General features: G+C 34.1%; 1 protein-coding gene across 8 annotated transcripts in view; it reads right to left on the bottom strand.

The window, feature by feature from the left end:
* LRRC4C (leucine rich repeat containing 4C) overlaps positions 1-14,890 on the bottom strand; it is a 490,319-nt gene that overhangs the window by 209,555 nt on the left and 265,874 nt on the right. The window contains exon 1 of one of the 8 annotated variants that reach the window (XM_079308654.1): positions 6,294-6,465. The exons of the other annotated variants lie outside the window; for them this stretch is intronic. The gene's annotated coding sequence lies outside the window, so the exon portion shown is untranslated. Of the gene's footprint in view, positions 1-6,293; positions 6,466-14,890 lie in introns of those variants that run through there. 8 annotated transcript variants of the gene reach the window in all.

Consider the following 14,890-nt stretch of genomic DNA (forward strand, 5'->3'; position numbering starts at 1 on the left):
CACATTACAAATGTGGAAATTAGAAAAATCCACAGTACTACTGTTCTCTGATGAGTGATGACTAAGACTGAATTATTTGGATTCTCTTTTCCATTGCATAATGCTATGAAAAAATTAAGTGTTCTGTAGTTCATATAGTTATCCAGAATTTCCTAAAGAATGCAAACTTTCAGTTTCTCATTCAGGGCTATTATCTTGTTTCATGATGGTTCTATGCTGAAAAGAATCTGACTCCCAAATAGATTAAGTCAACATACCACCTTGTTGAATTTTTGGTTGGATTTATACTTGAGATTTTATGGAAGTGACTCAGTTGTTCCTACTAAGACAATAAATCATACAATTTGTTGTCATAATCTGAATATGGCATAAAATGTGCTCATCTATTTCTCTTACTTATCATCTAGGGAAAAATAAATTAAAATGGTTTTGATACTTTGATTCTGAAAGAGACTTCTGGGACACTCAGTGAATTAAATTGACTCAGAACTCAACTATAATGTCATAAAAAAGGATTACTATTTTCTTTCTTGAACAACATTCATATACCACACAGATTAATTCCTTGCATGCATGAACCACCATACTGCTTTTGGAGATACAGTTTCCAGCCATGTAAAATGGATTAATTAAAGACAGTTTGATAAACCATTTCTTTACCACTGCATAGGGAATAAACCACACTTTAGGCACTTTTTAGAAAGATATTTTCTTATTCTGTCATTGCTTTAAACTACCAGATTTCTTTTGATGGCGTATTTTCCATTCCCAATGATAATTTAAATTCCCTCCTCTATAAAAACTTATCTATTTCTCCTTTCCCAACAAAATAAAATGTGTGAACAACACAACAGAAAACTTTCACTGCCATGAACTACCTTTTTCAATCCATTCCCTAATGTCTGGCTTTGAACAGAGTCAGCACAGTCACCTGTGCTGAATTAATACTACACAAGCACATGGCAAGAAAATCAGAATAGAAAAGTTTTATACCCATCTCATGCAGGTATGGAACATTACATATGCTTCAAAACAGAGTGAAAATAGCTATACTTAATTATGGGGGGATTCAACCACAGCCCCAGGATGCATTTGTGTCCAAAAGACAACAGGAGGAGAGCCTCCCCCTCATCCTTGCAAAGGAAGCTGCACAGTTTTAAAAGAAAAAACATGAAGGAGCACCACCAGCTGACTCAGAGTGCCCTCTCCCAGGCGCAGAAGGTTTCCTGAGAGGGAAGTCTTCTCAAATCGTGTTCAAATGTGTCCCTTCAACACCTAAATGGAACAGAAACAGCTTGAGGTGCGACAGGTTTGAGACATACTGGGAAATGGGACAGTGCGGTGGAAGTTTTTACTGGTTGTAAAGCTTTTAAATGATGTCTTATGTACACAGTTTGCATGAAATTTCAGTGTAAATACTACAAAAATTTTAAGCCTCTGTGTAATCATTCCCAACTTTAACACTGCATTATATTGATTTAAGTAATTCTTAGCTACCTTAAACTAAATCAAGATATGACACATTCTGGAACATTAATGTCCCCACTGGGGCTTACACTGAAAGAACTGAAGCTAGGAGTCATTACAGGGTTTCAGCATAAATTATATCTGGACTTAAGTCATCTTCATATACTGTGAGAAAGATGCTATTCAGTTAGGAAAGTCAATATAGAATTTCCTTACCACAAATAGGAAAAACAACTTATTGACACAGGGAATAACCATATCATAATTAGTATTTATGTATGCAGATAGTGTCAGTATTTTCCACATCATGATTGGCAAACTTCCATGATTTAATTCATCAAGACAGGACAGTATTTAGCTTTAATCAGAAAAATAAAGGTTATAAAACAAGAAAAATTATATTTATGTTGCTTAAAAAAAAATAGTTTCATGTTTATTCATCAGCAATCACAGAATTTTTTTGTATACACCTAGAATTCATAGACATCTAAAAACTTTAGTCCATACCTAATTAAGGCAAAAAAAGGATTATCTTATTCTCATAAATACATGGATATTGTTAATTATTATATAAATAAGCAACATCTTACAAAGAGATTAGCATGAGTTTATGAAATTGGCATTATATGTTACAAATACCTTGAAAACAGAATTTGAGCCCCATACTTTTGGAAAAAGTATCTTATTATCTCTTCCTAACTGTGCTCAGAATTAAAGGCAAGGTGATACTTACAAGTACCAAGCTGATACATACTGCAATTTATGAATGTAAGAGGTTCTTATCCCTGAGAAAGTCAAAAGGAACCATTCTATCATTATTACTTAAATACAATTGAAATTAAAAATGAAACAAGCAAGCAAGCAAATAGAAAAACACCTGAAAACCTAGAACCTAAACTTTTACAGAAATGCACGTTTCTTATTGTCCTTTGCAGGTTTACAGATTTAGTTATTGATATTTTCTGGTAAAATTGATCTGTATATACTAGAAATAGCATAAATAAAACAAACATCTAAACCTTCATTTTGTCAAAAACCGTTGATCCAAACAAAGGTTTCTAACTGGATAGAACCAATATATCTTATCTTTTCTAAGATGCTTTCACAGGCAGCATTATACAGAGATTTGCCATGACATTCTGTTTATGTTCAGTATAATTTGATTTATTTCATTATATGCAGTTCAGAATGCTATATCAAGGCACTTGCAAATACTGCCTTAGGTAGTTTCACCCTCCAAAGATTAATTTCAACTAAAATACATTTTTCCCATCATAAAGTAACAGCAAACACTTTTGGTGAAAGACTTAAGTTGGGGTTTTTAAGTAGTATTTATTTCAACAATAAGGCATATCTATAGGTACATACTAAGGTAAATAGAAGAAAACAGTTTGGCTTTTTTCCTGAGAACCTATTGATTTGCAATTTCTTCCATCTCTACCCAGATCCATCTAATGAACAGAACCTCCCATCAAAGTGTGTGAAAAGCCATATATTACCTCCTTTAACAAATTAAAAAGTTTAAATAGAAGTTACCAGACCAATAAAAATAAAACATAAATTAGCACACAAATCATAACATCTACTACAATAGTTTCATAAAGGAGAGATGAAAGCTTCTATAACTCCTTTGTCCATGCTTTTCCCCACATGTGAATCATTATTTCAACAGAATGCAACCTATTAGTCATAAGTTATTACCTATTATTATTATGGCACAGATGAACTGAGGTGTGCTGGTTTTGGCTAGGGTAGAATTAATTATTTTCATAGTACCTCTAAGGGGTTGGGTTGGGATTTGTGCTGGAAAGCTTTGACAACACAGGGATGTTTTTGTTACTGCTGAGCAGTGCTTCTGCAGAGTCATGGACTTTTCTGCACCTTACCCCACGCCACCAGTGAGGAGTTGTACACGAGAAGCAGAGAGGAGACACAGCCAGGACAGCTGTCCTCAACTGATCAAAGGCACATTCCAAACCATATCTCATCATGCTCAGTATATTAGGGGAGAAGGAAGGGGCTGGGTGAGGAACAAGATCAGAGTGTTGGCATTTGTCTTCCCAAGTAAACTTTATGCATATAGAACCCTGGGAAATGGTGAATTAATTATTTGTTTTGGTTTACTTGCATACATGGTTTTTGCCTTATCTATTAAATTGTCTTTCTGCCAACCCAGAAGTACTGTTGCTGTTGGGATTTTCTTCCCACCCCACTGCAGCATGGTGGATGGGAGAGAATGTGAGCAGCACCGTGGCACTTGGCTGCTGGCTGGGGTTAAACCACACAATGAGAATTACACACAACTGCCCTTGGAAAAATGAACCTGAGAAAAGATCAGCACACACCGCATCGATCGCTGCAGCAATCAGCAGAAAATGAACACACATTGACCATTGAGTGGAATAATGGCTTTGTTGACGATCTCAGAGAATTTCAACCTCTGCAACTAAGTGGATAGAGAGATAAAAAGACCAACATGATGAAAATAATCTGTCATCCCTGTTTGCTATTTTATATGATCATCTTCCATTAGTCACATACAAGGATGGCCATGGATCAAGGATCATGTCATTTCTGAACACAGGAATTTCTTTGCCCTTCTGTCCGCAGATAATATGAAAATATTCCACTCAAAAGAAAAGTATTTCTACTTTGTAAAATGTTAATACAGCTTATTTTAATAATCCATATTATTCACCCCTCTTTACCTCTTAATTAAATTCAGAAGTCAGCAAATACACAGTGGACTTACAGTCCCAATTTATACTTGCAAATATTGTAAGGTCCCATGATTATTACATAACTGCTGATACACCAGTTGCACATGACTTTCCTAAATGCATACTTTGCATAAGAAGGAAAACATAGGAAAAATAAATCACTATCTCAGCTGGATGCAAAGATGTAAATCAGGGAAATATTACATATCCTTCCAGAGACTAGATGGAAAGAGACAAAGATTACTTTTTTCCTATTTAAGTAAACTTGAATCAACCTTAAAGTTAACCTTGGTAGAACAGTAGAAATTTTATTAACTGTATTAAAACATAACAATTTGGAAAGGTAATAAAAGCAGCCAATTTTATTATTTTTCAAAATCCATAACAAACAATCAATAATGCAGTGACATGTTCTTTAAATCACTGCAGTATTGAAGAGTCTGAAGATGTGTTTACAACAGTGGAAAGCAAAATAGTCCCACAGAGGGATAAAAAATTTAACTATACATTCCTTCTTTGCATAGAGCCCATTAATCAGGTATGAAGGTGTCATGGATGTTTGGCATTGAAATGTGTGGGATGTGCAGTCTGGATTTCCAGCATTATCATTTGATACCAGGAAATAAGATTATTCTATCCTCTTCATTCAGACTTTTTAGGAATTTAAATAGATTCAGCTGGAAAACCATAAGTTTCTTTTGTGTTAATTGCCATAATTTCTGGTCTGAACATTGCAAAAGCCAAAGTCTCAGGAAAATAAAGGGGAAAATAAGGAAGATCAAATATTTTTATACAATTTATTAGACATATATATAGGCATACATAATATGAAACATACATATATGTACACATATGTGTACATATATACACACATATATATGATTATATTTGATTATGGATTAGTAAATACTAAAGTTACTCAAAATCTGTGGGAAAAATGCTGCCAAAAACTGCAGATCTGTGAATTTTCAGTAAAAGAAAATCATAAGATAAATGTAGTCTAAGATGCAGATAGATATGAAATATAATACAAAGCAATGTAGTTTGACTGAAGGTGTATTATCCATCCCTACCTTGACAAATACTTTAAACAAGAAAATAGCTGGGTTTTTTTATGCTTATAAAGTTTGATTGTTTTATTTGTGTTTATTCAAGTATCTGAAAATGGAGAAAAGAAATTGGATGACATTTACTGGTATATCCAAGGTCCTTCACCCACTGAGTAAAAAGGATTTACATTAAATAGCACAATCTTACAAACTGTTGCTGGAAGGACTAAGGTGAAAAGTTTAATGCTACTAGAAGTTACTGGGCAACCAAGTAAACATGACCATAATGAATCAGCTGGTATTGCTTCACTTTTAATGCAACTGTACAAAATCTAATCTGGACTTCAGTAGATCACAATGCATGTGCAAGGAATATTAATTCAAGCTGTAGAAGATAACAGGATCATCATCGAAAGAACAGAATCCAATTTTATAAGAGGAATTGGAAAATGCTTAGCTCATTCACTCTAGAAAAATGAAGGTTAAGAGAAGATACAATTACAGTCTATAAATGTATTGGCTTCTTAAAATTAGAAACATGCAGAGAACTTTTAATGTAAAGGGCAGTGTCATAAAATCAAATGTGCATACCCTAATGCATTTCTTAATAAAAACAGAAGAAGACTTCCGAACATTAAGATGGTGCATTTCTGTAATAGGCTTACACTCTGAGAAGTGAGGACAACTGTGCTTTCAAATCTACAGTTAACTAAATTCAGGGAAATTTGTTTCTTAGGATAGGCTGAATTGATTTTAAGGAAGGAAATACATGATCTGGTGGTCTTGTAGAAGAGAGACACAGTGTCAGTAAGGAGTATTACAACAACAAAATCAAATTGAATTGATTTTAATCTCTGGTTGCCGTATTCTCACACAGGAATTATCTTGACTCTATTAGCATACTTAATCTCCAAAAGTAATTTCCAAAAATACATATTTCTTTGGCTTGAAAATCAGCCAGTGATATAAACCACTTAGAATATTCTATTATGATGCCCACGATTACCCTTAAAATACAGTATTTGCTTTGGAAATCAAAAATCTTTATGACACTTACCTTTCAGAAGAAAAACAATGGTGGTACTTTTAGCATATATAAAATATAAAAGGTCTCAAAATCAACCAGAAATCCATGCAAAAATTGAGTTCTACAATTATTCCTACTTGTATGACTGTTTACTTCAGTAGCTTCTACCATTATTCACTCTTCATCACCCCGGTTTTACTGATGGATTTGTTATGGGTGGATACAATAATATGCATGCACATTGAGTAGGTGTTGCAATATTCCATACATTTTCTTTTTCTGGTTACACAACAAACAGTGAAAGTTGAATACAGAAACAAATACTCACTAGAATTTGGTTATTGAGGCTTTGTTTTCTCCTTTTTTCTAATAAATGTGTCAAAGTAGTGGAGCAGCTGAACTATATGGGCAACTCCAACACAAAATAAAAAAGACACCAAGATTAGTATCCTCCAGAACAACAAATGGATTGAGGGCCAAAACAGCATGGAGTTGGAAACCTTTTCAGATCTGCAGTCAAAACTTGGTGAGCACTAGATATAAACAAGCCACCATATCAACATTCAATGACTTACTGATTTTTCCAGCTAAATATTTCTCCTCAGAAAAAATTGTGAGGGCCGTAACAGTAACTTCTCAGAGACAACATACAAATAGAAATAAAGGTCCTATTCCTCTTCCTCCGATGGAATTATTTTATATTCCATATCAGAACTTCATCATATTGATTTTGCAAAAGTAAATACCTTCTCCTGTCTCAATCCAACTCCCAAAGGAAAGAGAACTTTTGATTTATATAACTGGGGGGAAAAAAAATACCCCAGGTTAAATGAAAACATATATATTAAACTAAATGAGAAATAACTCACTTTTACACAATAATGAGATTTAACACCAAAGCATAGTAACACTGTCAACCCCTCTATCTCTTATGCCTTGATTTCTTCACCAATCTAGGGCCTGTATCTTGGTAAAGTACCACATTGGAAAGAGTTGTCTGAAGAAGATTACCCCCCCAAAAAATAGTTCATTCACTCTCCAAATCCTTATATTGATTGCCATGGGCAAAAGAGAGGTGATGAAGTATCTCAAGACTTTTCATGTCATGGAAGACTACAGCAAAAAAAAAAAAAAAAAAAGTGAACTAGAATGATAAAATGGCAGTCTGTAGACATCCAAGGAACGAAATAGGCTGAGGTGTCAAAAAGTCTTGCTGTGTCAAGGATAGCTGAATTAAGGTTTTGTCACTGCCCCAACAAATACTGGAACTACAGTCCCTGGAAATGGTTGCTTTGAAAGACCAACTTCTCCAGTTATTTGACAAGAAAAAGCCTACAGCAATAACAAAAATATCTCTTTGCCAATAAAGACGTTGAAGATAAAAATAACCAGGATCAGATTTGTTGTTTATAATTTATAAGCCTGTTTTGGGAAAATTAATAGAACTTATAGATACAATACTTGAAATTCCAATGACAAAATATAATTGCATGTTTGTGTCCCCTCCTAAAGATAGCAAAACTAGGGAAAATAAAGGGTGTCAGCTTTTTTACCATCCAAATTTCTCATCCTTTTTCTGAAATGCAATTGCAGGAAATCAGAGAGTATAGAGACCATAACAAATAAAGACTATGTTATAGACATCTGTGTAACAGCTAAACCACGAATTTGACCCACTCTCCTAGTACTGGTTGAAATATTCATTCCCATTAGATGCTCCTACTTAGTTTCTGGAGGACACATTCATGACACAATATAAATATCAGATACCTTTCCTTGATAGGTAACACATAGACCTCTTCACTAGTAGAAATATGCTCATTCTTTTGGTGGGGTTTTGCTGTATTAACTTTAAATCAAGAGTCCTCTCCTCTTGCTCTCAGAATTTCTAAAATGACCATATACCTACCCTTAACAGGAATTCTCTATGGAGCAAAGTGAGAGCCAAACCAACTTTGTATTTCAAACTTGCTCTGGCTACCGAGTAGTTAAGAAATATGATAGGAACAGTTTGGAATTAATTAGTTATTTTATATTGGTGCCTGACACATACAGTGGGATAGGGCATGACAACTCTATATGTTTTTTAACATCTAATTAATAACAAGATGTCATAGGTATATTACGAAATTTTTTTTAAAAGAAGGATAGAAACATATTAAAAAGAGGAAGCTTAATTATGATCAACATAGTAAAGGAGGATAAATATCAAACTGATTAGTATGGTAAATGGATGCTACAATTGTTATTCTAAGACAATCTCCTGAATTTGCAGAAGAATCCAGCTCTAAAATCTATGTCAGATTGTTTATGCTCAGATTTTATCTTATTTGTAGGTATCATATAGTGCTGTATGCTGATAAGCAATGGGCAAACAACTTTGAAACTTAAAAAATAATATGTGGAGGATTTCCACAAGATTTCAAGATTTTCACATGAAGAAGGTTTGTGAGGTACAATTTTCTGATGAAAGGAAATAGAAACAATGTGCTAAACAGTAAGAGAGAAGCATTTAATTTAGTTTATTCTCCCTTATTGCTCTTTAAAATATTCCACTGGGGGGAAAAAACAAACAAAAAATATGGATAATAAACTTTTCCACATACTACTGAGAACACTCATCAGTGTTTAGCATTTTAAATTCTCGGCATCAATGCTGGCAATATCACTGAGTCAAATATTATGGCTAGATATTTAAATGCTGAATAACTGCATGACTAAATACATCTGTGTTCATTAAGGCTAAATCAATGATAATCAAAATTCTTGTTTGTGCAGCGGACAAACTGCTACTAGAATTATGGAGAATTTTAGATCTTCACAAGTTCTTCTGTTTTCATACAGCATTATGTGTTATCAGTGCTGTTGCAGGACTTGTTTTGAGAGATCAGATATGATGAGTGGAACTGACTCAGACTGAGACACAGATCTGTGTCTGAAATGACAACCACACACTGTTGCGATATTTTCTTTGTGGATTTTTTTTTTAATATGAAGATAATGAGCAGAATTTAAAGTCTAATTACCTAAAGTTGAATTACTGATTTTACATTTCTAGAAATACTGTGACAAAATGACTCAAAGACAAAAAAGCATAACAAGTACATCTCCAGTGTCACACTGAAACACTTTGGCTACATCTAACCTATTATCTATTTCTTGCACATATCCTTATGTATCACAGAATGACTCACAGAGCTAAAATAATAATTTTAAAAATATCTGAATTTCAGGCTAAATTGACAGCTCTAGAGATTTAAATTTTCTCCTCATCCACAGTGGAGAAACAGTGTCAGTATCTGTACTACTAGCTCATTCTCATCACCACCCACTTGGAAGATACTATTGTTAAAGGTAAAAGATTTATTAACTTTACATGACAATGCCTACAGCTTTGAGTCATATATGGCCTCTTTTGAAGGGCTGATAAGCACTTGCATTTCAAACTGACTTTCAAAGAAATTAAGGGCAACTTGAATGTATGGCAAGCAAAAAGACAAAGTGTGCCGAAGTGATGCACCCCAGATTCTAGAAGCCTAAATTAGCAGTCATCTTGCAAATAAAAATAAATCCTTTGTTTCTTAAAAAGATCACAGAACAAATTCAGTCAAGTAATTGCTGCAACTGTGCTAAAGTCAACACTCCATTCAGTTATGCAAATGATGCAGTATCTCTCCCTTTATAAGAAAATTGTGGACAAAAACAATTTGAAGAAAAATATCTTTCCTTTACCTCAAGAACAGGAATTGCATTACTACTAAAATTTCCATAGAGAAAGTGCTGATTAAATTAAATTTAAGATTAAACTTTGATTGATATAAGTATTTCAAAAGTATACACCTATAGAGATGCAAAGATATATGGCATCACTGTTCTGTGAAAAAATCTAAAATGGCAATTGCACCTGTGTAAATATAAAATTATTTAATTATAATTCATACAATCTAAATTGAATACTTTCTGTTTCAAAGACTCACATGATGCTAAGAAGCTTGATAATTTCAATTAGAAATAATATGCAGTTGTCATGCCTTCTTTCTGAAACACACTGTCATAATGAAGTTCTTAGATTGTTTTCCTGTAGGGCATTATTAGTATCACATATCATACAAAAGAAAAGCTTAGAACAGTCTTAAAGATCTACTTTCCTTTTACCATGTTTTTAGACATTCAGTCTCAAATAAAATAAACATTAATGGAAACACGATAATGCCTAAGCTGTATTAAAAACAAAAGAACTTATGATAAAAAGAAGAAACATGCAATAATTATTAAAAATAAAAAATTATCAACAGATATATGAATGCTAGCAATACAGAAGAATATTCCTACAAAACAAAAATTGAATCTATAAAGATTTTCTGGCAAGAGTTGACATTTTTATGACAACCACTGTACATAAACAGGATTCATTTAACATCAAAGAACTTTAGTAGACTAAATTCATTGTGTATGATTTATATAAGACTTTAAGCTAGACTTATATGCCCCACAGGAAAAAAACATTCATCCTGTAACAGTTATGTCCATATAAGCTTATGTTCACATGCCTAGAGAAACATGGTTTCATGTATACAAGTTTACATTACACTGACAGAGAAGTTTGTGAGACCTTGGTCACTCCTAGTGGATGAGATCCTGAAGCAGAAGTGAAAAAGACATGACAATGGGACATTATTAAATCACCAAATACTGCCATGCTTTTGTATTCAAAGTTACACTTTGACTCAGAAAAACTTAAGTCAATATTGTGTGTTGATACATAGCTAAGTAAGGTCAGAGAAGATCTGATAACTCAATGGTACCTGTTTGGCACCTCCAAATTGTAAGTTGGAAGTGCAAGATCATTTCCTTTAGATTCCAGTTGTCAAGCACAGCTGACTGGCTGCTGTGTGATAGCATTCAAAATAGTCTCAATAGGAATGTATAGATTTCCCATGAGCAGCTTTTCACCATCATCTTCAGAGGTCTCTTCCCTAACTACATGAAACATAAGTGTCATATGTGTTTGATCAAAAAGTAGTTGAGGTGCCTGAGAAAGGACTGGTGGAATTAATATTTCTTAGAATAGACCAGCACCCAGAATTAAATCTGAGATTTTTTTCAATGCATTAATGGTATAGAAAGACCTGGGACACCATCTGTGTTCTGCTTTCTTGGCTTCTGAAGAGCATGCTCGAGGGGCTTTTACTGGTAAACATTGCAAAGAAAGTAGAGATGAAAAATGATTACTTAAAAACCCATGAGACTCTTTGTTATCCACACCTGAGAGAGTTATGAGAGTTTTTGGCTTTCCGCTTTTTTTTATCTTTTTTTTTCTTTTTCTGGTGGTGGGAGGGAGGCTTTAAGGGCAACAGGGCAAGGGAAGGATATTTGTTGACAACAGAAGCACTGATCCTCCAGTGAAGAAAATAAAATGTATAAGAAATATTTCTAATTATTATTAAGAAATCTTCTATCCAAATGAGACAGAAACACGTCAACATGGTTACTTGAGTCAGAGATGCTTAGAAATGCTTTAGGGCACTTGACTAAGAGAATATTTAAGCCCCAGTCCAAGCTTACACTTCAGAGGATGGAGCAAGAGGAAATATATGCACACATAGAAAAAAGCAAATTTTTCTGAGACATGCTGTTAATCTTTACTGTCATTTTTGTTGTGACATGGTGTATTGAATAACTAAAAAAAAAACACATGGATGTCTGGGTTCAAGGTATTATATACAGGGCATTGTTCTATCAGCCTCAATCTTTGATTCATAAATGATCTGTAGAGGGAAGACCACCACCTACTGAATCATTAGTAAATAGATTTTAGCTCTCTTTAAAGTTTAATCATCCAATGGGGTTCAGTTTTTTGCAAAAGCTACTAATATGCAATTTATTTTGTTCCAAAACACACATGAAATTTGATCTAGTTCAGCTCAGGCAATTCAGTCAACAGCATTTTCTTTATAATTTTTTCACTTCCTGTTTGTGTTCCTGTTCTTCCTGCATTCAGTTAACCATTTTTACGTGAATGAAAATTCAGATATATTAAGAGAAAAGACAGGTGATACTGGAGATATGTGTAATATATACTCCACTTTCACAATCAATAGCTGAACCAGACAAGAAACTGAAGCATGAAACAATGATTTTTTTTTGGCAGGAAGTTGAGCAATGTCACTCATGTCCTGGTTTCTTCTCTGTATATCCTTGGATCAGTGAAACTGTTGACCAAGCACATTATTAATGCAATGTTTATGAGAAGGATGTTTAAGGAGCCATGGAGTCCTGGCAGCTGTTTGTTACAAGCTTAGGGAAAAATATTCCTGGATGGATTCCAAAAGCAGAGCTTAAAGCATTTCCCCACCCCCATGCAGACACATTAGAGTCAACTCATTAGAAGGAAGAGAATTACACAGTGACAAGCAGGTCATGGCTGGATGAGAGACTGGAGAGTTTTGCATCCTCCTACAAACTCAGTAGTTAATTTCCCAATCATCTATCTTCTTCAGGCACTTCTTACAGGTCCTGGTACTGGTTCAAAATTGAGAGGGAAGAGTATGCAAAGAAATATTGAGGAAACACTCAATGGATGAGAGTGTAGGGTTAAAATTGAAAGACAAGGAAAAGATCAATCCATTTGGCAACCTTACCTACCACTGTACCTGTTATAGTACTCTGGAAATCAGAAAGAAAATATGCAAAACAGAAGTTACATCCTGGTCAGCCTGACTGCAAACCTCTCTTTATAAATGTATCAACTCATTTCTACTATAATCTAAATTTATGTCCATGTTACTTTTCTCTGACTCTTCAAGAATCTAAAATGTTTGTGGAATCCTGCCTCTAAAAATTAGGTTAGCTCTTGGGAAAAAAGGTCATATTTTTAATTGGTTAAATGAGTTACAAAATGTACATCTAAAAAAAAATTAAAGAGATATGCACATCATCTTTGAACAAGCAGCATTAAGTGTGTATATTAAGTGTGTATCAAAATAAAACAACTGTTATTAATTTAAAATGCCTTGTTTGTTCAAAAGTTACACTAGTATTGACTTAATAGAATCAAGACCACTTCAGGTTTGAGCTGAAGATCAGCTCCTGAAATTAAAAAGTAGATCTCTGTTTCTCTCTGGAGAGGTTCATTTTTCTGTGACTCCTTACTAGTTTTGACTAGCATAACATTGGCTAGGACTTTTAAAACCATTAACCTGTAAATCCATTAGTTTACAGGAAGGAGCTGTGACAAAATGCATAGCCCATAGTCAAGTGAGACATGGAAGGTAAAACCACAGAGGTAAAATACAGAAGAACTATGAAGCAGCTCGGGATTCAAGAGAAAAAACACTGATGTTACAAAATGCATAAATATCTAAGAGGGAAACAGAGCTACAATATGGCAATACAGGAACATCACAGACCATCCCATTCCAAAGAGCAGCAGCAGCTGACCCTGACCTATTCCCAAGTGCCTCATTGAGGGTGATGAAGCATGTTAGGGGTTGGAATAAGCTTTTAGCTAATTCTAGTTACTTCCTTCGTTTCTCAGTCAACAAATTACTGCTTTCTACTTTTAAGTGGGGCATATCCTGCTTGCCCTCTCATTCTGTAGAGCAAAAGCCATCCAGACTATTCCAGAGTGTGAAACACTATCTTCAAAGGAACTTTACCAGTTCTCTCATCACAAATTATACCGATCACTCCATGCCTCACATGGCAAATGTCTTAATCACCCATAATTCCATCATAATTCCATCCCAAATTTTTTTCATTCACTGCACTATATTTGATGAAAATTGTAACATAATTTTTACAGATTAATTAAAGCTGTTGTAGAATAAATACGTAATGAAACTGATTTACATTATTTGAACTACTGCATGCTCAATGGTGCAACACTAAATGTACGAGAATTGTACATTGTAAAAATCTAAGACATTTTTCTAGTACTACATTGTTTATTTTCTTTTCTGCATGAATTACTAGAGGAACATTGGAAAGGAGGAACAATGATGGATTTTTGCTTTTACTCTAAAACATAATTTAATAACGTTTTTTAAAGTGTGAGTCTATATTTTTCATGCTGTTCTTCCTTTTCACTGAAACTAACAAAAGACATTATGAAAAGCCAAATAGGAATCACTTATTTGGACAAAGCATGTATTTAAATGGTCAGTAATTCTCTTCTACTGTCAGAAGACAAAGGTTTACCATTTTCTTTCATATAATACCTTTTAAATTGTGAGAATGTCATCATGCTCTTTAAAGGGCAGGATAAAAAGGGCTGAGGAAGAGCACATAATTCCAGTGCTATATCCTAGCACTGAAATGGATTGCCGCCAACTGTAACCATACTTAATTCATGTCTTGTTATAAGAGAAAATGAAGGCCAGTTGTTAGATACATTTATGGTACCATACAAATGTTGGCAGCGTTTTATAGTGCTGCCACATTCAGAAAAGTGATAACAGAAAATGTGACATTTTATACAATTGCTCCCTTCCTATCTACAGAGAAATATCTCAACCATTTTTAACATTAATTTTCTGATTCTATGAACTTTGCATAGCAAATATCAGTACTGGAGTGTAAAGTCTGTTGCACCAAGCTTCCTCTCTTGAAGCCATCCATGCTATTGT

Source organism: Erithacus rubecula (genome assembly GCF_903797595.1).
Source record: "Erithacus rubecula genome assembly, chromosome: 6".
Classification (NCBI taxonomy): Eukaryota; Metazoa; Chordata; class Aves; order Passeriformes; family Muscicapidae; genus Erithacus; species Erithacus rubecula.